Source organism: Leopardus geoffroyi, chromosome A1 (genome assembly GCF_018350155.1).
Source record: "Leopardus geoffroyi isolate Oge1 chromosome A1, O.geoffroyi_Oge1_pat1.0, whole genome shotgun sequence".
In the NCBI taxonomy this organism is placed as follows: Eukaryota; Metazoa; Chordata; class Mammalia; order Carnivora; family Felidae; genus Leopardus; species Leopardus geoffroyi.
This window is the reverse complement of record NC_059326.1, coordinates 133,556,947-133,583,010: the sequence shown is the minus strand read 5'-3', so window position 1 is coordinate 133,583,010 and position 26,064 is coordinate 133,556,947. Positions and strand designations below refer to the sequence as shown.

At 40.2% G+C, this 26,064-nt stretch overlaps 1 protein-coding gene across 10 annotated transcripts in view; it reads right to left on the bottom strand.

The window, feature by feature from the left end:
* The window catches only part of MAST4 (microtubule associated serine/threonine kinase family member 4), a 568,735-nt gene that overhangs the window by 446,273 nt on the left and 96,398 nt on the right, over window positions 1–26,064 (bottom strand). Inside the window, exon 1 of one of the 10 annotated variants that reach the window (XM_045495013.1) lies at window positions 21,660–21,745. The exons of the other annotated variants lie outside the window; for them this stretch is intronic. The gene's annotated coding sequence lies outside the window, so the exon portion shown is untranslated. Of the gene's footprint in view, window positions 1–21,659; window positions 21,746–26,064 lie in introns of those variants that run through there. 10 annotated transcript variants of the gene reach the window in all.

Below are 26,064 nucleotides of genomic sequence, written 5' to 3'. Positions count from 1 at the left end.
GACAAAAGGAAGTTCCAGATCCCTACAGAGTTCTCACTTGGGGGGAGAGGGGACAGCTTGGGCTTGGAGGAAAGATAAGAAAGGAGGTCTGAAACAATTTGAATTGAGGATGCCTGCAGGACACCCTAACGGACGATGTCAAGAAAGCAGGTGAATAACCAACTAGGAGGAACAGGAAAGAAATCAGGCAGAAGCAATCCGTTTGGAAGCTGGCAATAGAGAAATAAGTGAAATGGGAATACAGACGAAGGAGAGACCACCAACGGTTAGGAGGGGGGACAGTGCCAAGACTGTAAACCAGAGGAGAAGCTGACCTTTCTTATTAAGAAGAGTTGGGGGGGAGGGGAAGGACAGGGTAGGGGCATCTGGGGGACACAGTCAGTTAAGCATCTGACCCTTAATTTTGGCTCAGGTCATGTCTCACAGTTCATGGGGTTGAGTCCCACATCAGGCTCCATGCTGTCCATGTGGAACCTGCTTGGGGTTCTCTCTCTCCTTCTCTTTGTACCTCTCTCAATTGTGTGTGCACACTCTGTCTCTCTCAAAGCAAATAAATAAACTTTAAACACACACACACACACACACACACACACACACACAACACGACAAGGTGATTTTAAAGAACAAGGTTAAATACCACAGGGAAGTTAAGTAGGATGAAGGACACGTTTTTTTCCCCCTATGTATGTTTTAGAAATGAGCAGATACAACCTAACCAAACAATAAGAAGTGAAGGCTGTTAAAGAAAGAAAAATTGATAGGTTGCCATCACACTGGATGCTCCTGAACCAGGAATCAAGCAAACTCCCAAGAAAGGTGATGTAATTAAACTATCATGACACATTAACTGAAACACCTTGTTCTGTATGCAGACGCCTGACAGATACACCCCAGTGGCTCTGCAGATAACAGCTGCTCTGATCTTTGGATACTGCAAAGCTGCACCCAATGCTGCTTTATCATAAAGCATGTCATGATGAATCTGAAGTGTTATTATGCAATCGTGCATCTCTTTGGGAGCTCCAAAATGCCTCTAAACAACAATTACTCACCAGGGGCACATCCACGATGTTTTCCCACAAAGGAAAACATAACCACCCCAATAATTTTCAGAGGCGGGCAAACGCATAGTTTAAGGCGTACATGTAGCTACATCACACTGCTACAGACATCCCAAAGTTCCACTACCTATTTAGATTAACATGTGATATCTGTTTCTATTCCCAATACCATGACAATCTTCAAAGTCAGCATCCTAGTCTAGTCCCAGATTTCATTTTCTACCATGGGCTTAAAAAACTTTATTCCCTTTTTTGAGGGTGTGTATGTACACATAAAGTAAATGGCAGGTTGTTCACCCATGTCTTCTTTCAGGATAATTTGATTAAGCAGCGGGGAAAAAAAACACAACAGGTAAGCCTAAGTTATGTGTACACCCACTTAATAGCCAGCTTCCAAAATCTGCATTTTACTTAGAGAAATTGGAAAGGTATCTGTAAGTTACGCATCTTGATCTTAACTGAATAATGCAAGGAAAATGTTCTACCTTAACTACTGTTCAGAATCCCTTTAAATTACCACCGATCAGCAATCCGTCATGAGCAAATATGCCTATGTCAAATGTCCTTATAATGAGCTATCACATTTTCAAATATTTTCCTCCATTACCTAACCAGGAGATTAACACAACACGTACAACTTACAGAGGGGAGAGGAAATCAATTACTGGATCTTGGTTTAAATGAGCAAGCCCCATCCTGAACAGTAGGTGGGGGGGAGAAGGAATGTATAAATTGAGAAAAGAATTACCTATTCATCTTCATCAATACTTGACACCATCATCATTTGGCCTCTAAAAAAAAAAAGGATGTTTTAATTTGCTGGGAAGAATACATCTCTTCAGGGAGGAGATTTGGGGATTTGACCATGAATAATAATGAAGTGAGCAGACTTTTCTTCATATGTAAAATCAAGCTCCAGTCTTTCAATCCAAATGAGATTCTCAAAGTTGCAGGTGGAGGGCAAGGGATTTGAGTTATTTATGCAAGTCCATGGAGGCATCCTTCATTCATATCAGCCAGATCTACAACTTCTCTCATTCAAATTAACATTAAGACAAAAGAAAAAAGAAATATTCCCAACTGTATTGGCCAGCTTGTAGCAGCAACCCTAGGTTCAAAGAACAACACTGTTCATAAGGCTGCTCATGGCCCTGCCTAAAATGTCCCTCTTGAAAGAAATTCAGGCACAAGGACAGTCCTCTGGTCACTGCCCTTCTCCTTTGGTAAATGCAAAACATTCTCTTGGCATCAGCAGTTTGCAATAAATCATTCAGATTCATGCCAAAGCTCGAAACTCAGCACTGATTAATTTTAAATAAGTCCTGATACTCATTATCAGTTATGGACAATGACAATATTTCTCTAATGCCATTATTTGTTCTCTGCACCTCAGAAAGCTGAGAGAAAGCAACAATACAGCTGACCTTTTGTGGCTTCCTAATCATGACTGCTTCCCACAGGAAAAAAAAAAAAAAATATGTGAAGACAGTCCCAAAGCATTATGCAAGTCAGGTAGAGAGAATGAGAATCTGAGTAAAGCAGACTTAGAAGAGGCCCTCGATGGGCAGCACTGAAGTGATGTATAAATCAATAGAGAATGATTAAAACACTGGCTTGCATAGTTAATATACGTTTCATTATGGGGGGAAGAAAAAAAGGACACTGCACGCAGACCAAATGCCTGGGCATGCACTGTAAAAGAATCAAAACATGTACCCAATTGTTAATAGGGAGAATTCCAAGGAATAGAGCTAATTAAGGTCATCATTTCTTCAATTTCAGTCAAAGCTCCTGCACACTTTTCCTTTGTGATTTAAACATCCACATTCACACACATGCAAGCCCCTCACACGTGATTTTTAACGTACTCCTTCATGTAACAGATACCCCCCCCCAATTCTTACTCAGATTGCAACACCAAAGGCATAACTAAATATCCCTAAATTCATGATCACTGGACTCGCTGGAATAAAACACACACTCCTCTTATCCTCCTTTGTCAATGGGCCGGTTGTGTGCTGCTCCATTTCTTTCCCTTTTCCAAAAAGCAGATTTAAGAGCTAAATATTATGTTTTTACTTCAGTTAACTTCACTCAAAATATGGTCTTGTGTTTACACAACAGAGGAAAGACTACAAAAAGGCAAATGGTGCACCAGGAAACTCAGGAACCAGGAAGCACTCAACAATCCTCTCTCCTCCTCCTCTCTTAGCTCACCCTTTCCACACCTCTCAACCCAAATCCTGGGACTGACTTCCAGGTGGTATTTCTTTAGACAGTTCTATCTATCACCTACTGATGTAAATAAAGCCATCACAACTTGTGTGAAGGAATATTTTGCCAATTTTTTCCAAAAGGAAATGAGCTCTTTTCAGCTTTTTTTCCAATTTACTTGAAGGTGTTGGAAAAATTGGTCTCAATAAAATTCTTCTGGTGAAGATGTGCTCTGCTACCTAAGTCCACATGTTTCTACCAGTGAGTTCATTGAACTACATTCTTTCACTATTCTAGAGAAATCTAATGTCTTACAACCATGACCTTCCCATCATTTAAAGATACTGTATATTCAAAAATTTAAGCTTCATCATCCAAAATGCAATGGAAACTTACCAAAGGACTGCAGCAAAGATATTGAAATAGTCAGGTGTATACACGTACATAAACACACGCAAATACATATATACACACATACACATGTACATGTAGACATACAACATACATGTGTGTACATTCACATATAGATGCATACAGGTACACATATGTGATATGTATATACACATATAAACACTGTGTATGTGTCATATGCTAGTACTGTCCGAAAGCTCTACTCACTCTAAGCAAATTCAGGATACACTAATGCAATGAACAAAGACCTTTCCAAAGCTACCTATAGAATCATCTCAACTTGGATGTAACTTTAATATCTTTCCTTCTAAAACTGAAATGCATTTCTATTTTTCAGGGAAATTTACATTCCTAACAATTTCAGCATACACCAACTTTAATTTTATCTTATTCTATTTATAAAGCTCAGAAAGGTTCCACATCTTTCCTAGTGCTAATGAAAATGATCAAAGTAGTTCTGTGTTGATAATATTTTAGTTACATGAAGAAAATCACAGCAGCCATTTATCTGGAATATGTTTCCTGGGTTTTCTGTACTTTCTACATGTTATCTCAAGTAATCCTCATGAAACAAACAAATCAAGCAGGTGGTATTATCTCCCATTTTACAGTCTTCAAAACTCAAGTTATTTAGTCAGTGCAAACCAACAAATGGTTTCAAACATGAACTCAATTCAGGGTCTCATAGGCAAACATCACAAATGAAGCATTCCAAATTCTGCCATTCTATATTTAATGAGGACACCTATGTTAGCAGCAAAGAAAGTAGAAAAACAATGATCACATCCCTTTCCTTCCCCACTCACCCCATTAAAATAACAAAAACTCATTTAATGTTTCCAGCACAACTAGTCACCCTCTCAGCCGAGATACATTTTCTAGGCAATTGGTGGTGACATTGTATGTTCCTCTGTTACTGTCTTACTGAGAGGTCATCAGTTGACTCAGCACACTATCTCCCTTCTCCACCAAGTGGAAGGTGTCTGCAGACCTGACATATGATGCTAAAAAAATTCAGGGCGGAGGGGGAGACACCTGTCTGTTAGGAAATAACCTGAAGCCTGTGCAGGTGTTTTCTACACTGTGAGTCATGTCCCATCAGTGGACTCAATTAAGCAAGTCAAGGCCAGCATTTTAACGATACCAAAATACAATGAAATGGAAAATATGAGAATATACCACACACCCCAAGGTAAAAAACTGACTCGTGAAACTTTTTTCACCAACATGTTGTATAATCAATTAGGTGTATATTTGTACCATGTGTACTACGTTGTGCTATAAAATATATTTCTTAGTGTAGGTTACCTTTACCTCTCATATGCCACTAACAAACTCTACTGAGGTTACCTGGCAAATATATCCTGACCTCTACAACCCCTAAGTCTCAGTCACCCCCACCCTACCACTTCCCAGGTGAGGTCAACATTTCTCACCAGAACCATTAGGAAAGCCTCCAAACTGACCTCCATTATCTTGTCATGCTCCCCATAAATCAAGCTCCAGTCCTTGCCAGAATCACCTATTCAAAATGTAGATCTGATCCTGTCACTCTCCAGCTTGAAACCCTCCAGTGCCTATACAATCAAATCAAAGCCCCTCAGCATGGCATACTTGATGCTCTTTAAACCAACCCGAAACACCTTCCAAATTCATCTTCTACCACTCCAGCCTCTCTCACAACTCAGTAGGAATCCCCAAGCAGCTGTCAGATCTCACATGACCTCGCTGAGTCTCTGCTCATGCCCTTCCTCTGAGACCCCACTCAGAGGCCTTCTCCCCCAACGAGTCTTCCTGGAACTTTGGAATGGTATTGAACACACCTATGTCTGTGGGATCTCTTACTCCATCAAAATTAGATTTCCTGCGTGCCTGTCTCTTCCACTATGCAAGATGGATTTTATCTGCTTTTTCAGGGTCTTCGCTCAAATGTCACCTTCTCACATTGAGAGCTTCCCTGCCTTCCCTGACCACCTTATCTAAATTTACTCCTTGACATTGCTCTCTCCACTAAGCTTTGGTGTTTTGCTTATCCCTTACCCCTATCTAAGTCACATGTAAGTCAATATATAAATGAGTTATATGTATACATATTACATATATGTGCATACATATACAATGTTAGTATATAAAACATATTTTTAACCTATTGTAGGTTAAAATAAATACTTGTTTAATGAATAAACAAATACTATGAACAACAAAGACTAAAACTAAATTCAACTGTGCGTCTACAAAGCTGTGCCCACTACAGAATTAGTACACAAAAAACGTTCCCATTTTAAAAGTGAAAACGGAAACTCACATAAGCTGCATTGTCTATTGGCCTCATACTCTTTTCCTTTTAGTAGAAACAAGGACACAAAAAACTTTAAGGCTAGGCAGACCAGTTAGCAGACTGAGAGGAAGGCAGAAATTTTAGAGTGTCACCATACCTGGGCTGTAGGCAGGGCATTTAAGACATTTTTAGGGATCTGTTGTCTTTTCAAAGTGAATACTATAAAAAAAAAAAAATACCTTCCCTAAAGTGGCATAAAGCTAGAAAGCTGAACATCTACTACTATGCTTATCTTCAGCACTCTTAACTTGTTGACATTAGAATCATTAAAACTCTGAAGGCATCAGAAGGAAATGAATCATAAGGCATCTTATCCATTGCGGGGAAGGAGTCTTTCACACGCTACTAAGTCATGGGCACATCCAATATTTATAATCATTTTAAAAATGAGATTAAGAATGGAAGGAGAATGGTAAAATATGCATATGTTCTTGAAGCCTACAACTATAGCTCACACATGTACTATAGCAATTGCTGTTAAAACACAAATTTGTGACCAATACTTGAAGCTAGAAAAGAAATATGAAGCCATTTAAAAAATATTCCTTCATATCAAATGAAAGATTAATATAGATGTTTGAATAAGAGAAGCATATCACTTCCTCCTGAAGATATAAATTAAAACTGAGAGAAACTTAAAAAGAAAAACAATAAAATCCTTAACAGAGAAACAGCACTCTTTCTTAAAAATGACATAATATTTCATGAAGAACAAGGTGGACTTAGATGAAAAATGAGTCAACAACCACTTTTCAATGTTCTAAGCAGAAAATGGAACATTTAAAGAGAAACAAATGGATGGTTATAAGCCTACAGAGGGATTACTGAAGGTAACACGACTTGAAAGGTTTCTTCATTTCCTAATACATGCATGTACTTTCCAGTTTCTAAGTTACGGCAAGAATGACCTAAACCCAAATCCCTACCTCATCATTAGCAGTCAGAACTCAACCTGGATAGTTTACTATATTTGAGTGTAAAACTTGCTTTGGCTGTGACATCCTGGCTTACCAGGGAGACAGCTCAATACACAAAACCCTGCCCTGGGTTTTGTGCCGCATACCTTGCAAGTGTACCTTTAAATATATACAACTTGTAACCAAGTATCAAGAACTAAGCACTGATGTAACTGCTGTAAAGGCAAAGAGAAAGGGAACAACAAGAACTCTTTCATCTGCCAGGTGGAAAAATGGTACCTTGCTTAGTAAGGTGGGCCACTGTGGAATCACAATGGGAAATGAGAATAATTCCACTAAAAGTGACAATTTCTATATATATTTATTTATATAGTAATATACATACTACATATAATTTATATACAGCATATATATATAGTAATAATATAAAGATAATATAGATATATACACTTTTTATATCCTTGAGTCAAACTTTGAAAATCTCCCTTTTTCCCTTCAGCCTACATCCCCAGAAATAGCCTAGTCATGGATTTGGCAAAGGGAAAAGGCAGGGAGGTGTTCCAGAGATGGCTCATGGAAGAGGGTGCCTGGTGTAAATTTCACCATCACCAAATGTTCCTCCCAAAGTTTTTTTGTGTTTTTTAAAGAGGAGACTAAGAGAAGTCAGCCTCATAAAGCATAATGTTTTCATCAAAATCCGATTTGATTTTAAGTAATTTGGTCTTTCTGCTTAAATGACCTGGTTGAGAAAAGTATCCTGTAGACGTCTAATGAAAAAAGAAAAACAAAAATCAATGTGAGATCATTCCTGGGAAAAGCACACAAGTACCACCTTTGAAGATTCCCATTTTCCTAAAGTCGCCCAGCCAGAAAGAGAGCTCAAATGTTTCATAAGGGATGAAGTGCTTCCCCGTATCAAATTCTTTTTGCTTCTATGCATCATCAAAAATGGAGAATATTTAGCATCTTTCTTCTCACTAAGGTTCCACATCATTTTTTAAGGAATTCTAGAAGGAAGTACTCTGAAAGGGCAAAGTCAGCAGTGCCACAGCTAAACTTTTTAGTAACTCTAGCATATAGCACTGCCATTTCCACAGCAGAGAAACAAACTCAGCTCTGGGCTATTTCTTATCCACTTAATAAATCAAGCTTAATAGGAGAGCCAGAGTCAAGAATTCTAAAAGAGATCTCATTGTGTTTCAGAAAAATCATTTGCATAAGCAAGAGAAGGAAGAATCTTCTAAAACTCAGAAATGATCAACGAACATTTTGGACAAAGGCTTCCATGAACTCCGTGATTAAAAATGGTGTCTGGAGCGGTGCCTGGGGGGCTCAGTCGGTTAAGGGTCCGACTTTGGCTCAGGTCATGATCTCACAGATGGTGAGTTCAAGCCCCACGTCAGGCTCTGTGCTGACAGCTCAGGGCCTGGAACCTGGTTCAGATTCTGTGTCTCCCTCTGTGACTGCCCCTCCCCTGCACTCTCTCATGTGTGTGAGTGCTCACTCTCTCTCTTCCTCTTTTTCAAAAATAAATAAGCATTAAAAAAAAATTTTAATGGTGTCTGCATAATTTCCTGACACTCTCTCTCAACTTCTCGTTCAATGTCACTGAAGTTCAGAAAGAAGTGAATATTCGTAGTACCCCCGCAAACCAAGCCTACTGAAAGCACAAACTACTGTCAGAATCTGCAAAGTGTCACAGCATGATACGACAGGAATATACCCATATCTCTACTCATATCACATCATTAAGTGACTTCATTAATAGACTTTATTTACAAAGCTAGGAATTTGTGGGGAACCTGGGTGGCTCAGTTGGTTAAGCCTCCGACTCTTGATTTCAGCTCAGGTCATGATCTCACAGTTCGTGGGATCGAGCCCCACGTTGGACTCTGTGCGTACAGCATGGAGCCTGATTGGGATGCTCTCTCCCTCTCTCTCTGCTCCTTCTGTGCATGTTCTCTCTCTCTCTCTCTCTCTCTCAAGAATAAACTTAAAAAAAATTAAAAAAACAAAAAACAAAGCTGGGAAGTTGCTTTGTAATTTTTCTACCACTTGTTTGACTTATGCACATCCCTTTTGAGCTAAAATGTATAGCAGCTGTCCAGTCCTGTGCCTGAGACACTAATCTGGGATGTAAGGAGGGCACTGCTCCTTGGTTACCTCCCCTTACTAGCTCAAGTGTGACCACCTCCCTCTCTCCATTCAGAACAACACTACAAATCCCAGGAAACTATTAAGGAACTAAGGACAATGAATACATTGAACATCAGTATTTATGAACTGCAGCCAGTATTTCTCATGGCCAAACCACAGCCTCCATTCACCAGCCACTTGACAAACATGCAAGAGTTTCCCCCATGTGCCATGCGTCGTTCACGCGATTGGGAGATGTTAGGAGAAAACCAAGACAAAGATCCCTGCTCTCCCAGAATTTATATTCCAGGAAGGGAGGAAGGTAATAAACCAATACAGTAAGTTATATAATTTGATAGGTGATGAAAACCACCACGTCAACAGTAATTTTAAAAAATAGAGGTAAATGGGGTTGAGAAGGGGCAAGGGGCGGCAATTTTAAATAGGGCAGTGTAAGCTTCAAAAGAAGATGACATTTGGTGAAGACTTGAAGGGAATGTGCCTCCTAGAGGCTGGCAGCAGTCATAGAAGGGGTCGAGGCAATGACACAGCTGGCACATCCAAGAGGAGCAAGATAGCCACATGGGTGGAGTAGAGTGGAAGGAGCAAGGGAGGGAGGGAGAAACAGGAAATGATGAGGTCTGAGAGGTTAACGAGGGCCACGCCATGTGTAAGGACTTTGGCTTGCACTCTGAGGGCAAGGTAGGTCAAGTGCAGAATCGTGAGCAGCAAAGCAGGTTGATCTGACTCACATTTCGAAAGGCTCACTCTGGCTGCTCTTTTGAGGACAGACCATAGTGAGCAGTGATGGCAGCGGGGAGACCATCTAGAGACCACAGGAGTACATCCAGAGACAGACAGTAGTGACTCAGACCTGGTTGTGACAGTAAAGAAAGTGAGGAGAGACCAGCCTTGGATGTACTTGAAGGTAAACCCATAGAATTGTCCAATGGTGTGGACGTGCCATAAAGGAAAATAAACAGCCAAGGACGATTTCAGCATTGCCTGAGCAACTAGAAAGAGGAAGCAGCCATTGAGTGAGATAAAGAAGAGTTATGGAACAGGATCCAGAAGCAGATGAAAAGTTTGCTTTGGGACACATTAACTTGGAGATGCCTATTACACATTCAAACAGACATACAGAGAGGCAGGTGGATATGCACATCTAGAGTGTAGGAGAGATCAGGGCTAGAGATGTAAATCCTGTGGCCATGAGTCTATGGGTCATAATCATCATATCACATAAGGTCACAAGGAACAGAGTAAAAATAGACAAGAGAAGAGGACTGAGAATATTCTCTGGAGTACTCCAACATTAAGAGGTCAGAGAATCAAGAACCATCAAAAGAGAACCACCGAGAGTTTGAAATGTCCTGGAGGGCAAGTGACAAACACGTGTGACCAAACAGGAAGGACTTGTCATACCATATGAGGTCTAAGAAATGACCACTGTACCTCAAAGACCAACAGGGGTAACTGACAACCTCGACAAGATAGTCTCTATGATGTAAGAGGATTGAAAGCCTTATAGACTGGGTTCAAGAGACTAGGAAAAGATGAATTTGAGGCCATGAATAAAAATGACTTTTTTGGAGGAGGCTGCCCAATATAGCAATGAAACTGTGAACATCTGGTGGGAAAGCAGGGCAAGAGAAGGTTTATGGAGATGGAACTATTGTAGCATGCTTGTGTGAAGTCAAGCATGATACAAAAGAGGGAAAATCTGTGGTGTAAGAGTGCGGAGAATTCATAAGGTAGTTTCTTTTTTTTAATTGCGATGTAACTGACATCTAACCTAGTGTAAGGTGTACAGCATGTTGATGTGATACATTTATAAGTGCAATATGATTACCACCACTGTTGCCTAACACCTCGATTGTGACACATAATTATTTCTTTTTCCAGCCACGAGTATGATTAAGATCTAATCTCCTGGCAACTTTTAAGTTCATAATGTAGTATTATTGACTGTAATCATGTGGATTGTGATGTGGATGGGATTCTCAAAAACTCATTTATCCAACAGTTGCAAGTTTGTACCCTTAACCAACAAGCCCTCAAAGCCCTCACTCACCTGGGGTGGTTTCTTCTGACCAGGCGAGAGGAGACAGGATGGGGGCACTTAGACATGGACTGGCCTCAGACAGGAGCATGATTAGTTAATTAGGACTATTCTCTGACTAGCATGCATGGTTACCTAAGCAACGAGCAGGAAGAAACGACAGGAGTGGAGACACTGGGTGGGGCACTCTCTGGAAGCTCTCTTCTGTTTCAATTTTCTCATCAATGTAGGGATCAAGTTCATCAGCTCAGAGTGAAGATGGAAGCAAAGATTTAAAGTCTGAGGGGAGAGGCGATCAGAATAAGTCACCTTAAAAAAGGCATCTTCATTATTAAATAAGCAAAGAAAATTTTCAATTATTCAACTCAATAAGCTACAAGAAAATCAAATAAACCTAAGGGAAGCAAAAGAAAGAAACATTAAAAAGATAAAACAGAAATTAAGGGATTAGAATATAAGCAGTGGAACAGCTGGTTCTTTGAAAACATCGATAAAATATAGAAACCTCTTGCAAAGCTCATTAAGAGGGAAAATACAATTATACAACATTGGAAATAAAAAAATGGATAGAAGTCAAAGAGACAAAAGATATTTAATACAAGTATAAGGGAATATATATGATTTTATGCTGAAATTGGTAATGCTCAATGAAGAAGAGGATGCCTAAGAAAATATAAATTGTCAAAATTGACTCGAGAAGTAGACTCTGCACAATTCAATAAATATACGGAAATAGACAATGTTGACAACCATTTTACAAGAGGGCACTATCAAACCTTAAGAGACAGAATTTTTATGCTTTTTAAAATGTTACATGGAACAGAAAAAATAAAAATCAAGGAATGGTTCTCATTTCATTTTATAAAATCCAGCACAACCTTAACATGGAAACTCTAAAAATAATAGTGTAAGAAATATAAATCCATCTAATTTATAAATAAGGAATCATAACATAATTGTCAAATCATATACAGTTACAAAGCGCTCATACTGTTAGATGCCAAAATTGCATTTGAAAAAAAAAATCAAAAAATCTTTCCTGATAAAAAATGTTATTAAGCTCACATTAAACAACATCTTTCTGGGCGCCTAAGTGGCTCAGTTAGTTATTTGTCCAACTCTGGCTCAGGGTCATGATCTCAGGGTTCATGGGCTCAAGCCCCCAGCCCCATATTGGGGTCTCTGCTGTCATCTCAGAACCCGCTTTGGATCCTCTGTCTCCCTCTCTTTCTGCCCCTTCCCCACTCACGTTCTCTCTCAAAAATAAATAGAAAGCATCTTTCACTAACCAGTATCTGAGATCCTGTTTCACAATGAACTTCCAAAGTCCTTCCCATTAGCCTCAGAAGCACATACTATGTGATCAACCAACACTAGCTACTTATTATTATTATTCTATTAAAACAGGAATGTTTGCTCCTACCACTGATATTTAACATCTCTATATAAAGGTAACTGTTTCCTGTCCTCAAGGGAGTTAAGTATTCGACAAGTAAGGCTAATGCTTAAAAACACTTACACATAAATTCAGGCAGCTTGATAACAAACTTTTCTAAAATAAAACACAAATATTCTAAGGGGAAAAAAAGTGTTTTAATTACACTTTGTTTTAACAGTGTAGTAGATCTTGGTGTTAGTCCTAATTTCAATGGTACGGGGAAAACAAAATTTTAAAACACTGAATGGTGAGGCAAGAATATTTTATTTCAGCTCACTTTGTAAAAGGTTTAGGATAACATATAACCCCCTGAACATTTGGTCTTAATATTTACTGAACTGATAGTTTATAAATTAGAAATTCTCCGACCTAAGGAGGAAAAGAAAACTTTAAAAACTTGCCAGCTTTATTTCACTGTGATTTCCCACTGGGAAGAAAGCTCATTAGGAAGTGAGTTAGTTGGTTTATATTTCCCCAAAAAAGAATTAGTTACAGCCTCCCCTGAAACTCTGGAGGTTTGAGAACGCTTTGAAAATTGCCAAGCAAAAGGAAGTAACCAAGGTGGTACCTGCTTGGTTGTAGTAAACTCTAGTGCAAGGCAATCTCGCAGCAGCCACTATACTTGGATTCCTAGCTTCCCAAGGAAAAAAATCCCAAACACATGCAGTTCACTTCCATAACTCACTTCAACCATTTTGTATTAGAAAGAGCCATTGTTCTTCCTCCAGAAAATTCTGGAAATTAGTTATTTTTTAGAAAATGCCAGGATAGGGGCGCCTGGGTGGCTCAGTCGGTTAAGCATCCGACTTCGGCTCAGGTCGTGATCTCGAGGTCCGTGAGTTCGAGCCCCGCGTCGGGCTCTGTGCTGACAGCTCAGAGCCTGGAGCCTGTTTCAGATTCTGTGTCTCCTTCTCTCTGACCCTCCCCCGTTCATGTTCTGTCTCCCTCTGTCTCAAAAATAAATAAATGTTAGGGGCGCCTGGGTGGCGCAGTCGGTTAAGCGTCCGACTTCAGCCAGGTCACGATCTCGCGGTCCGTGAGTTCGAGCCCCGCGTCGGGCTCTGGGCTGATGGCTCAGAGCCTGGAGCCTGTTTCCGATTCTGTGTCTCCCTCTCTCTCTGCCCCTCCCCCGTTCATGCTCTGTCTCTCTCTGTCCCAAAAATAAATAAACGTTGAAAAAAAAAAAATTAAAAAAAAAAAAATAATAAATAAATAAATGTTAAAAAAATTAAAAAAAAAAAAAGAAAAAAAAGAAAACGCCAGGATGGAACTGTACTCGCTGTGAAGGACGAAGCTGTTCAGAGCTGGTAGGTGAAGCGTGGGAAAGACAAAGGTATTAAAAACAAAACAAGGTTTATGGAAGAACTCAACTGGAAGTCGAGCAAGAGGCATGAAAGAAAAGCTGACTGGCAAAGAGAGTAACAGAGAAGGAACAAGACCTCATATACAGGGTAATTATGAGGAGGAAGAGAAAATGAAGATAACAAAGCATTATGGCAACAAGGTAGAATCAATGTAAATTTGGGAAGATTAGGAATTCATGTAAAGCTCAAACGGTGGTCTTTCTGGAAACAATTAAGCTGTATTATTACCAAATACGACAATCTGTAGTAGGTATCTTTAAGGTTGTCCACCAAGCCCACAGCCCCTTTCTCTGCAAACGGCCACCTGGGAGACACGGCAGCCATGTTTACACCATTTGACTTTGCCAAAGCCAGGATCCCACAGCTCAGGGGTGTGGACTGACATGACTCCACACACAGAGCCAGTCATGCTTATAATCGTCTGCCGAGGCCGGACGCCTGAGCTCATCCTAGGCCCTTGAGTCCAGCAGATTTCTAAAGAGCCTTTACTAAGAAAAGCCTCTACTAAACTAACAACACACCAGGACGCAGAAGAGGCCATGTGTCTGATCTCATGAGCAAGACTTGGTAATTTAACCACCCATACTTAATCGTGAACTTTAAGGTCTTTCAAAAAATACCTTTTACTATGTCCCCTTATCATTTTGCTTATGCTTGATGCCCCTGGCAAACAAAAAACTAGTTTTCAACATACATATCATACCACATAAACCCCACAGGTACTGAAAAGAGTCTTTGAAAGAAAGACACTTTTTAAAGCCTACAGGATGTGAGCCTCTGTGCAACGGCCAAGAACAACAAAACAGTGTCACAGCTGAAGCGAAGTCCCTCATGCCCCAGCAAGAGCTCAGGGACGCAGGAAGGGTAACAGCTGTGTGGAGGTGGGTGGGAACCAGGCCCAGACTCCGCTGTCACATGGCTTCCTTCGATCTCAGCAGCACTAAGACTCACTGGGAATGACTAAGACAACTAACACTGAGGACGATCCCAATGATAATGGGGAGAGATAATCTTCTAAAAACCTTTTATAAATAGGAGCATAAAGGAGATAAGATGCAGCCTCCACCACACCAAACAGAGGCCAAGGACGCACACAAAAAAATACCTCGTACCGAAATGCTTGGAAGAATTTTCTAACGTGGAGATCTATTAAATGCCTAGCAACCTCCCCAGGGAAATAGCAGCGAAGTTGCTCAGAGTGGAGCGAGAAATTCATTTCTGAAAGCCTCTTTTCCAACTTGGGAAATATAACTCTGTGCCTTTGTAGTCCCCAGAGATGACTTGGCTGAGGCTGTACTGGGTGTAACCATATGTCAAAACTAATACATTGGTTATGCTTCTCACTCACAGTGTGTTAGAAAATAGTCAAAACTTAAAGTGCCAAAGGAGGCTTTTCTTCAGGGACAGGCGCATAAGCTGTGACTTTATAACATTAAAAATTCTTTGTCCTTTACCTAATAAGATAATTCTTTAAACAGGAAATGTTTAAAAGACCACAGAAATAGGCAGTTCGTTTTGTGAGGGTGGGGGCAGCAATGCTGGCCAACTTTCTTTCTTTAACAGCGGCATTTCCACCAAAAATGAATCTTTTCTGTCCATACTCCCTTACCCGGCTAGAAAGCCCCCGTCAAATCCTGGGTCCTCGTCCTTCAGGACTCAGCTTAGGATTCAGTACAGGCTTCACCAGGACACCCGACACACCATGGAAACCTTTACTTCCCTCTAGCTCAGGGTTTATCACTTAGGATCTGATGGCCAGGCTCCCCCTACAGACCAGAGGTGCAAACAAGAAAAACACAACTAAACAAACCAACCAAGAGAAAAAATAAACCAGAAGCAAGATATTCCTTTAAGAGGCAGGGGAATGTGTGGAGAAACTCAAACAGAGAAGAAGTACGCCAAGACAAACACTTTTGAATCAATCACACCAAAAATATTCCCAGGAAGTAGAAATTATTTCTTATAATGAGCTTCCTGATGCAACACTTAAGATGACACTAATACAAATAATTTTTCCCCCAAATCACAGGCCACACTAAGGGAAACCCATTTTCTGATGGTTTCTCTAGTCTTTACATCAAAGAGAGAGTACTCCAATATAATTAGTGGTTTTACCTCCTAAAAGTGTAACAACAACTTCCCATTACTTTTTTAGCAATAATCATCCTGAGTCATTATTACCAAGACATCAATTCTCCCCAGTTTGATCTATGGGTTCACGGAAGTCCCAATTTAAATTCCCAGAAAATTATTTTGTGGATATGGACCAAGTAATTTTAAACTTTTTACAGAGAGACAAAACATCGAAAGTAATGAACACAATTTTAAGAAAAGAACAAAGTTGGAAGACTGACACTACCAGACTTCCATACTTAATATGAAGCTACCGTAATCAAGACCATAGCATCCTGGTGAAAGGACGGACAAATAGGTCCATGAGACAGGACAGAAAAGATGCAACAGACCCACATAAATAGCCAATTAACCTTTGACAAAGGAACACAACATAATGGGGCGAAGGCAGTCTTTTCAGCAAATGGTCCCAGAACAACATCTGCACGTAAGAAATTGGATTGAGAGGCAGACCTTACATCGATCACAAAAATTAACTCAAAGCAGATCTTGGACCTAACTGTAAAATAGAAAACTAGAAAACTACTAGCACATAGGAGATAACCTAGATGATCTTGGGTTTAGGAATGGCTTTTTAAATTTAATACCAAAAGTGTGATTCATGAAAAAAAAAATATGGGATAAGCTGGACTTGACTAAAATTAAAAACTTCTGCTCTACAAAGAACAACATCAGGAGGGGCACCTGAGCAGCTCAGTCTGTTAAGCATCCAACCCTTGGTTTCGGCTCAGGTCATGATCTCGCGGTTTGTGAGTTCGAGCCCTCTGTTGGGCTCTGCACTGACAGTGTGGAGCCTCCTTGGGATTCTCTGTCTCTGTATTATCCCCCCCTCCTCTCTTAAAATAAATAAATAAATAAATAAATAAATAAATAAATAAATAAATAAATAAGTAAGTAAGTAAGTAAGTAAAACAACGTCAAGAGAATGAGAAGACAAGCCACAGAATGGGAGAAAGCATTTGCAAAAGGCATATTTGACTGAGGACTGTTATCCAAAATACATGAAGAACTCTTAAAACACAACAAGAATACAAACTACTTGATTAATAATTCAGCCCAAAACTTGAATAGCCACCTCACCAAAAAAGATATACAAATAACCACATGAAAAGATCCTCCACATCCTATGCCATCCAGAAAATGGAAAATTAAAACAAAATGAGTTGCCATGTACACCTATGCGAATGCCCCAAACCCAAACCACTGACGATACCAAAATGTGACAAGGATGTGGATCAACAGGGATTATCACTTGTTGCTGGGAGGAATGCAAAATGGCCCAGCCACCATGGTAGACAGTTTGACAGCATCTTACAAAACTAACATACTTTTATCATATGGTCCAACGATCATGTTCCTTGGTATTTAAACAAAGGAGCTGAAAACTTATGTCCCCACAAAGACTTGTACATGGCAAGTTACAGCAGCTTTATCGGTAACTGCCAAAGTGTGGAAGCAACCAAGACGTCCTTCAGTAGGCAAACGGATACATCCAGAGTGTGCAGTATTGTTTGGGCTGTCAAGCCATGAAAAGACATAAAAGAACCTTACATGCGTGTTGCTAAGTTAAAGAAGCATGCGAAAAGGCTATAATGTATGATTCCAGCCATAAGAAATTCTGGAAAAGGTTAAACTATAGAGACAGTAAGAAGATCGGCGGTTGCCAGAAGTGGGGAAGGTGGGGGTGGGGAAAACAGATGGAACATAGGATTTTTAGGGGAAATCAGTCCGCATGATACTGTAATGATGGATGTCATGATATGTTTGTTCAAACCCACAGAATCTAAGGTAAACCATGGATTTGGTGTGACCACGAGGTGAGGTATTGACGTAGGTTCATCACTGGTAACAAATATGTATACTACTCCAGCAGGGGATGCTGATAATGGAAGAGAATGTGCATGTGTGAGGGCGGGGTGCATAGAGGAAATCTCTGTACCTGCCTCCCAACTCTTCTGTGAACCATAAATTTCTCTCTAAAAAAAAGTTAATAGGGGCATCTGGGTGGCTCAGTCAGTTAACTGGCCAACTCATAATTTTGGCTCAGATCATGATCTCCCGGTTCACGAGATAAAGCCCTGTTGGGCTCTGCGCTGACAGCGTGAAGCCTGCTTGGGATTTTCTCTCTCTCTCTGACCCTCCCTTGCTCATGCATGCTATCTCAGAATAAATAAGCATTTTTTTTTAAAGTTTAATAAAAAGTTACGGTTTTCTTTTAGAATTTTCAAAGAGCATTCCCTTGAACTCTTTTTCTTTGAGATTTCAACAGAGGGAAACTGAGTCAAAGTCAAACCCACTTCAGAAACAAATCAAACAAAAATTAGACAGGCTTAAAATCTTTAACATGGTTCATTTGCAAAGTGCATCTCCTAGCAGGATCCAGTATTTCCCATATCTATTTGAGTACTTCTTTTCTCCTACAGTACGTCTCAGGACTCTGTTCACATAAATACTCTTTGAAAAATCCTGGATTATTTACAAAGGGTCTAAAATGGGAGCTACAGATCAGTTAGATACTGAAACAAAGGGGGTTCAAGTTGCTACAAGCATTTTGAAAAAACTGATTAGTTTGGATTCCTAAGGCTGAACGTACACATTACTATGCACCCAACTCCTAGATACATACACAATGGAGTGTGTGTGTGTGTGTGTGTGTGTGTGTGTGTGTGTGTATGAACAACACAAAAAGGTCATTAATGGCAGAAGGAAAAAATAAATGACAGTATCTTCACATAATGGATGTGATAGTCAGAAAAATGCCCCGGTACCCAAATTCCACACCCTAATTCCTTGAACCTATGACTGCTACCTTACAGAGCAAAAGGATGTTTTAGGGGCAGATTAAGTTAAGGATGTGGAGATGGGCCCTAAACATAATCACACAGGTCCTTTCAAGAGGAAAGCAGAGGGAAATTTGATGACAGAAGAGGTGACGTGAAGAGGAAGCAAGTATTGGAGTGACATGCTTTGACAACCCAAGGAATCCAGTGGCCATGAGAAGCTGGAAAAGACAAAGAAGCCGATTCTCCCCTGAGAGCCTACAAAACCCAGAAGCTCTGCAAGCACCTTGACTTTATTTAGCCCAGTGAAACTGCAGACTTAGGATGTGCAGAACTGTATGAGAGTAAGTTGTACCCTGGAAGCAACTCTGTGATACTTTGTTACAACAGGAATAGGAAATTGACGCAACAGGATACCACACAGAAAGGAGAAAGGATACATGGTTGTTACACATAACAACAGGCATAATTCCCACACATGTCACATTTCACATTTGGAAAATGAAGCAAGATACAATAGGGCATATTGTGTGATGGCATTTACATGATGTGCAAAAACAAGCCAAACTACTGCACAGGGTTACAGCTCCAAGGTATCTCTGTCAGGGCGCACTGACTTGAAGGGACGCAGGGGGCCACCTGGAAGAGTAGTCTCTTTTTTATTTACTTTTTAATTATTTTTAAACTTTTTTAATGTTTATTATTTTTGAGAGAAAGGGACAGAGAACAAGCAGGTGAGGGGCAGAGAGAGAGGGAGACACAGAATCAGAAGCAGGCTCCAGGCTCTGAGCTGTCAGCACAGAGCCTGACGCAGGGCTTGAACTCACAGACTGCGAGAGATCATGACCTGAGCTGAAGTCAGACGCTTAACTGACTGAGCCACCCAGGCGCCCCGAGTAGTCTCTTTTTTAATACAGGTTGTGGGTATATGGGGATTACATACTTTGAGAAAATTCACCAAATTATACACATGTAATGGGTATACTTTTCCCTCCAAATATCAGACATCAAGAAAAGTTTTGTGGATTTTTTTTTAAACTACATTTTGTTTTTTTCTTTTTAATCATCAGATCCAATGACTCATAAAATAAATCCGTCTCGGGGAAGCCTTGTTTGGGAGCAATTCCAGAGCTCGGCCGTTCTCTCACTGTGAGGGAAAGAAACAAAGATAAGGAGGCCACTGGCTATAACCAAGCAGTCGGTAAGGAAACCGGAAGAATGAGGTCTCTGACAAACAAGAACAAATCAATGTTTCTAAGAGAAGGAAAATAATATGTTTTTGCAACTAAAAAGAGTCCACAGTTTCATATTCCTGTTTTCCAACAATTTCAGCTGCTAATTTATACCACTAACAAAATTAGATTAGGAACTTGGTAGAGAAGTTCCAGTGAATCCAGAGTGTGTCTGTATCTCTCTCTCTCTCTCTCTCTCTCTCTCTCTCTCTCTCTCACACACACACACACACACACACACACACACACACACATCAACCATTGCTTCCTGTAAGCATATCAGATATGAATGAACCTGAATGTGAAGTCGCAGTTTCTAGAATTCAAAATGAGTAAATCCAGGAAAGACATGGAAGAAGATCAAGCTAAAGCACTATAAGGAGGACCAAAGCAGAGATGGGTCCCACCAGTTCCAGAGAGGGCAAGTCCTGACTTCAACAACGTAAGGAGGGAGGTAGCAGAGGCCAGCACTTTTCCTTCTCTTATAATATTAGAGCCAAGGGTATGAAGGCATCTGGTGGCCAGCTTGGGAAGTTAAGAGTCAGTCCTACAGTTAAAACAGCTGGCAGTCCACCTGCCTATATGGTACCAAATGTTGGTGAAATGCTTCATTTTCTAAAGTCTACGATCACCTTACTGCAATACCCACAGGTCCCCAAAAAGGCTTGGAGAGGATAGAAATCACAAAGCTAGTACGTCACAAAGTGGAGATGTCAACACCCTGTTCATTCTTTTTGTCCCCACATCCATTCTCCGGGGAGTCAGTTTTGGTATCAACACACTGATATGGGACGAGACTTAATACTGCATTCAAACCCAAAATTCGCATGTAAAATGAACATTGTACAACTCAATTCCATTGAATTCTTTTGAATTTCACTGGATTTTCATTGAGTTCATATAATTGCTTAAAATGAGCTCTATAAATAAAACTCAGTAGGAAATAGATCAATAGAATGTCAGGTTGGCTCTGAAAAATGCACTTTGAGGCTTCAAAGTCCCTAAAGGTACTATGGTCAAGCTCAAATAATACATCCTCTGTTACCTGTAAGGCAGAACAATGAAGGATTCTGAAGCTGCAGGATATGGAGAATCTGGAAAAAAAAGTATCTGAAAGAAAGCAAAACATCAACAACGGCTAAGTCTGGGTGGTGTCTGTGATAGTCTTGGTGGTTTTCTGGAAAAGTGTAAAGTGTCAGTTTTATGAGAAAGAAAAATTAAAGAATTTCATGGGAAATTTCTATGGAACAGCCACCTGTAAAAAAATGGTGTGGGTGCTTTTAGAAAGAAAAGATTAACAGACATGAAAGAAAAAGAACCCTAGCTTTGAAAAACAGTTGAGGTCTTAACAGAGAAAATTATATGCTTTCTACTGGCACAGTCCACAATTATCTCTAAGTGTGAATTCTAATCAATACCTATCCCATTTTCACATTATTTTAAAATTTCACCATTTTTAAATGTGTCCCCCCCCCCCACACACACACACATTTCTATTTTCTCAAACAATGCCACCACCCCAGGAAATAAATTCACTTATGGTCAAAGGAAACGTATGGAAGCTGAAACTCACTTCTTTTGGATGTCATCATTACTGTTTTCAATGATTAATGGCTAATAAATGGGTCTACAACAGAAAACCCGGCTGAGACCGTAACAAGCGCCAAACGTGCAGCTCACTGTGACTAGGGGAGAAGGACTGTTTCCCGCTTATAAACAGAAGGCCAAGTTTAGACAATGCAGAAAGCCAACCACAAAGTCAGTCCTAAAAAGGAAGTCAGAACAGGGTACATTGGCTACCACATGCCAGTCACTACTGTCCTTTTTATAGAAAAGGCCACTGAAGTTCAGAATTCAAGCTGCTCGCTGAAGTCAGTTAGGTGTGATGCATTCCAACAAGACAATGTTTCTGTCATTATGCAATCCTGCCTTTACCTACAAAATACAACATGAGCCACGGCTCACTGAGACTCTGAGAGGCCCATTCATGGACTCTTGTCATCTTTTGGCACCCAGTGACAGAGACATTCACACCCATACCACTTCACCGATCAAGAAACTTCAGTGCAGGGGCGTCTGGCTGGCTCAGTCAAGAGACCAAGCAACCCTTGATCTTGGGGTTGTGAGTGCGAGCCCTCTGTTGGTTATAGAGATTACTTAAAAATTAACCTTTCAAGGGGTGCCTGGGTGGCTCAGTCGGTTGAGCATCCGACTTTGGCTTGGGTCACGATCTCACAGTTGACGAGTTCAAGCCCTGCGTCGGGCTCTGTGCTGACAGCTCAGAGCCTGGAGCCTGCTTCTGATTCTGTGTCTCCCTCTCTCTCTGCCTCTCCCCGGCTCATGCTCTGTCTCTGTCTCAAAAATAAAGATAAACATTAAAAAAATTAACCTTTCAAGAAAAAACAAACTGCAGTTCAGACAGAGTTAAGTGTGACCCAAGCTAGTGGTTAAGCCAAGACACTAACTCAGACAAGTTTTGCACAGCTGGGTCTGACTCTCACTTGGTAGTTGTGTGAACTCAGAAAAGTTATTTCTTTCAATTCCAGTCTTCTCATCTGTTGAATAGATCTACCAGAACCATCCCCTTCTCTGGGAAGACCAGAGTGAGATGTACAGAAGATCTAGCACTTATGGGCACTCAAATGGTACCTGTTAGTATTACCAATGATAACAAAGGCTCTGATCTTGCAGTAACTATTTCATGGAGCATTACAGAGGGCATGCTAGGCAAAGAAATCAACGCTTTGAAGTCAACACAAAGAGTTCAAAGACTTCAAAGAAGAGAGTTTAAAAGGCACTGCTCTTTACCACAGTATATGCCCTCCATGTTTATCACTCCAGGGTCTCAACTTGTTTCCAGTTATGAGCTTCATTGTTTCCTCCATCAAATTCATACAATGAAATCCTAAACCCCAGTACCTGAGATTGTGACTATATTTGGAGACAGGGTCTTCAAAGAGGCAATTAAAGTGAAATGAAGTCATTAGGTAGCATCTAATCCAATAGGCCTGGTATCTTGAGAAAGAAAAAAAAAAAAAAAAGCAAGTTAAGACACAGATAAGCACAGAGGAAGAAACCACATGAAGACACAGGAAGAAGATGGTCACCTACAAGCCCTCAGAATAAAATCTGAGTCCAAGATCAAGTTGGACTTGAACTTCCAGCCTCCAGAACTGTTGAGGAAATAAATGTCTGCTGTCGGAGCCCCCAAGTCCCTGACACTTAGTTGTGGCAGCTCTGGCAGACTCATACAACCATCAAGTGCCATCCCCCCTCACCTTCAGCCCGTCCAGGTATGAGGAACACACAGCTCCCACCACCACCACAGGAGGTGCCTGAAAACTGGCACAAATGAGCGGTAGGCTAGAACCTATTGGATGCAAGGCACTTCGCTACTTCCAGTCCACAGAAGATCAACTTTTTCTACATTTTCAACATTAGTGGCTAGTTCATAGGACTCCATGAGGAGGAACCGGAATGCAGGAGCACAAGAGCTCTGGCCCTTTACTGGAATCTTCTTAAGACAGACTGAGCTCTCTTCAGGTGGAGGCCTCCCTACAGGGAAATAAACACATTAAGACCCAGGAAATAAAGCCGTATTGTCTCAATGTTCAGGAGCACCATAGAGCTTTCAGAATAAGGGCAGGTATAATTTCAAGTACAAATTACAACACCTTTGAGAATGGTATCTTGTCATTTGCAATACCATGGATGGGTTATTACACACAGTGAAATAAGTCGGCCCGAGAAAGACCAAAACCGTATGATTTCACTTACGTGTGGAATCTAAAAAACAAAACAAGGAACAAACAAAACAGAAACAGACTCCTAGATACAGAGAAGAAACTGGTGGTTGCCAGAGAGGAAGGGAATGGGGGGACTGAAGAGAGAATAGGTAAAGAGAATGAAGAAGTACAATATTCCAGTTATTAAATAAGACATGGGCATATAATGTAAATCATAGGGAATATAGTCAATAATACTATAACAGCTTTGTATGGTGACAGATGGTTAGTAGACTTATTCTGGCAACTATTTCATAACGTATATAAATATCCAATCATTGTTACACCTAAAATTCATATAGCATTGTATGTCAGTTAATTAATAAAAAAGTTTTCTTTTTAATGTTCATTTATTTTTGAGAGAGAGAGACAGAGAGAGGGAGAGAGAGAGACAAAGCAGGAAAGCATGAGCAGATTAGGGCAGAGAGAGAATCGGAAGCAGGCTCCAGGGTCTGAGCTGTCAGCACAGAGCCCGACGCGAGGCTCGAACTCATCAACTGTGAGATCATGACGTGAGCCAGAGTTGGACACTTAACAGACTGAACCACCCACATGCCCCAGTAAAAAAAATTTAATGTAAAACCAAAAAATTACAAGAGTTTTCAAAGACTAGCACTGCCTTGGTAGTTTTTGACTTACATCAAACGATGAAGAAACTGCATTATTATTACTATTATTTTTAGATGTTCAGCTGAGGCCTAAGTGCAAAGTGTTCTGTATCAAAACATCTAATAGACACAGAGTAATTCAGCTACGGCTATTTATAAATCCCAGTCAAAGTCTGCTGGATCATCCCCAGAGAGCTAAATCCCCTTTTTACATAATGGCAATTATTCAAATGCCTAGTCTGAAGAAAGAAATGGACTAACAGAAGGTGAAGAATGTTTATGAATCACTCACTGGTTCAAGGGCTTCATCTGATCATTTTAAAGAACAAAAAGTTACTATTTCTCTGTTCCATCCATCCATACACATTTTCTTAGAAAATTCTCCATGTTTGCAGAATATCATTCAGTAAAAAGTAGTTATAGACAAGACTCCTGACAATTAACATTCCTTAAAAGAATATATAAAATAACCTGTCTTATTAACCTCAAATGCTATTTCTTTTCGCAATAAATTTAAATTTCAAATTATAAATCACCTTCCCATTTCACATAGTGTTATGAATAAGGGGGGTATTTTGGGCTTGGCTCTGTCTTCCAACTCACCTTGGCCTCTTTAGTGAGTCCTCTCTACTCTGGGGAATGGATTATGGTCATCATCACTGGCATAAATTAGATTGTGAGGGTCTCTCTGTTACCCTAAAGTCTTTTGTCATATTGAAGATGGAAACAATTTTGGGGACTTCTGTTTCTCAGGGAAGTTCCTGGATCAACTCAACTAGTATCACAGGGGAGGCTGTTAAAAATGCAGATTCCTAGGCTGCAGCTAGATTTACTAGTCTAGTCTCAGGGCAGCACCCAGAAATCTTCGTATTAATCAACTTCCCAGTTGATTGTTATGCAACGTACAGTATATGCTAATGCCATGGGGCTTTGGCATTGGATACTGCCATTTATAGCTTGTGTGACCATGGGGAAGTTAACTTCATCTCACTTCCCCACCTGTATTCTAGGGACAACAGTACGTGCTCCTGAGAAGTGCTAGAAGAGGGCACAAAATAATGTACACAGGCTGCCTAACCCATAGCACATACCGAAAAACGTCAACTGTTGTAATTACAATATAGAAAAGGACTTTGAATTTACTGATTAATATTTGTTGAGTCACTGATTAACTCATTGCAACAAACTGAATATTCCAAGGGAACCATGGAAACATGTCTTCTGATTGTAAATCACAAGGTTCTGAGTGCTCAGATTTTAAATAATGTTTAATGGTAAATGCCAGGCATATGGCTATAAGAACTCATGCTGAAAACAGGATTCTGTAGTCAACAAGGTTTTCATTTCATAGCATCTTAAATGGAGGTGTCAGAGCAGACTCGAGAGAACCTGAGACCATTCCTGTGAAACATTATTTGACTTTGCCATCCAAAATCATACCACAGCATTCGATTGTATAATTATGTATTTGGCTCAGATTTTGTTTTTATCACTTATATCTTTTGTTTCCATCTGAAAAAAAATCCCTACATACTAGTAGAGCCGAGATTAGAAACACACCTGGGACTTTTGTAGAACTAAAGCA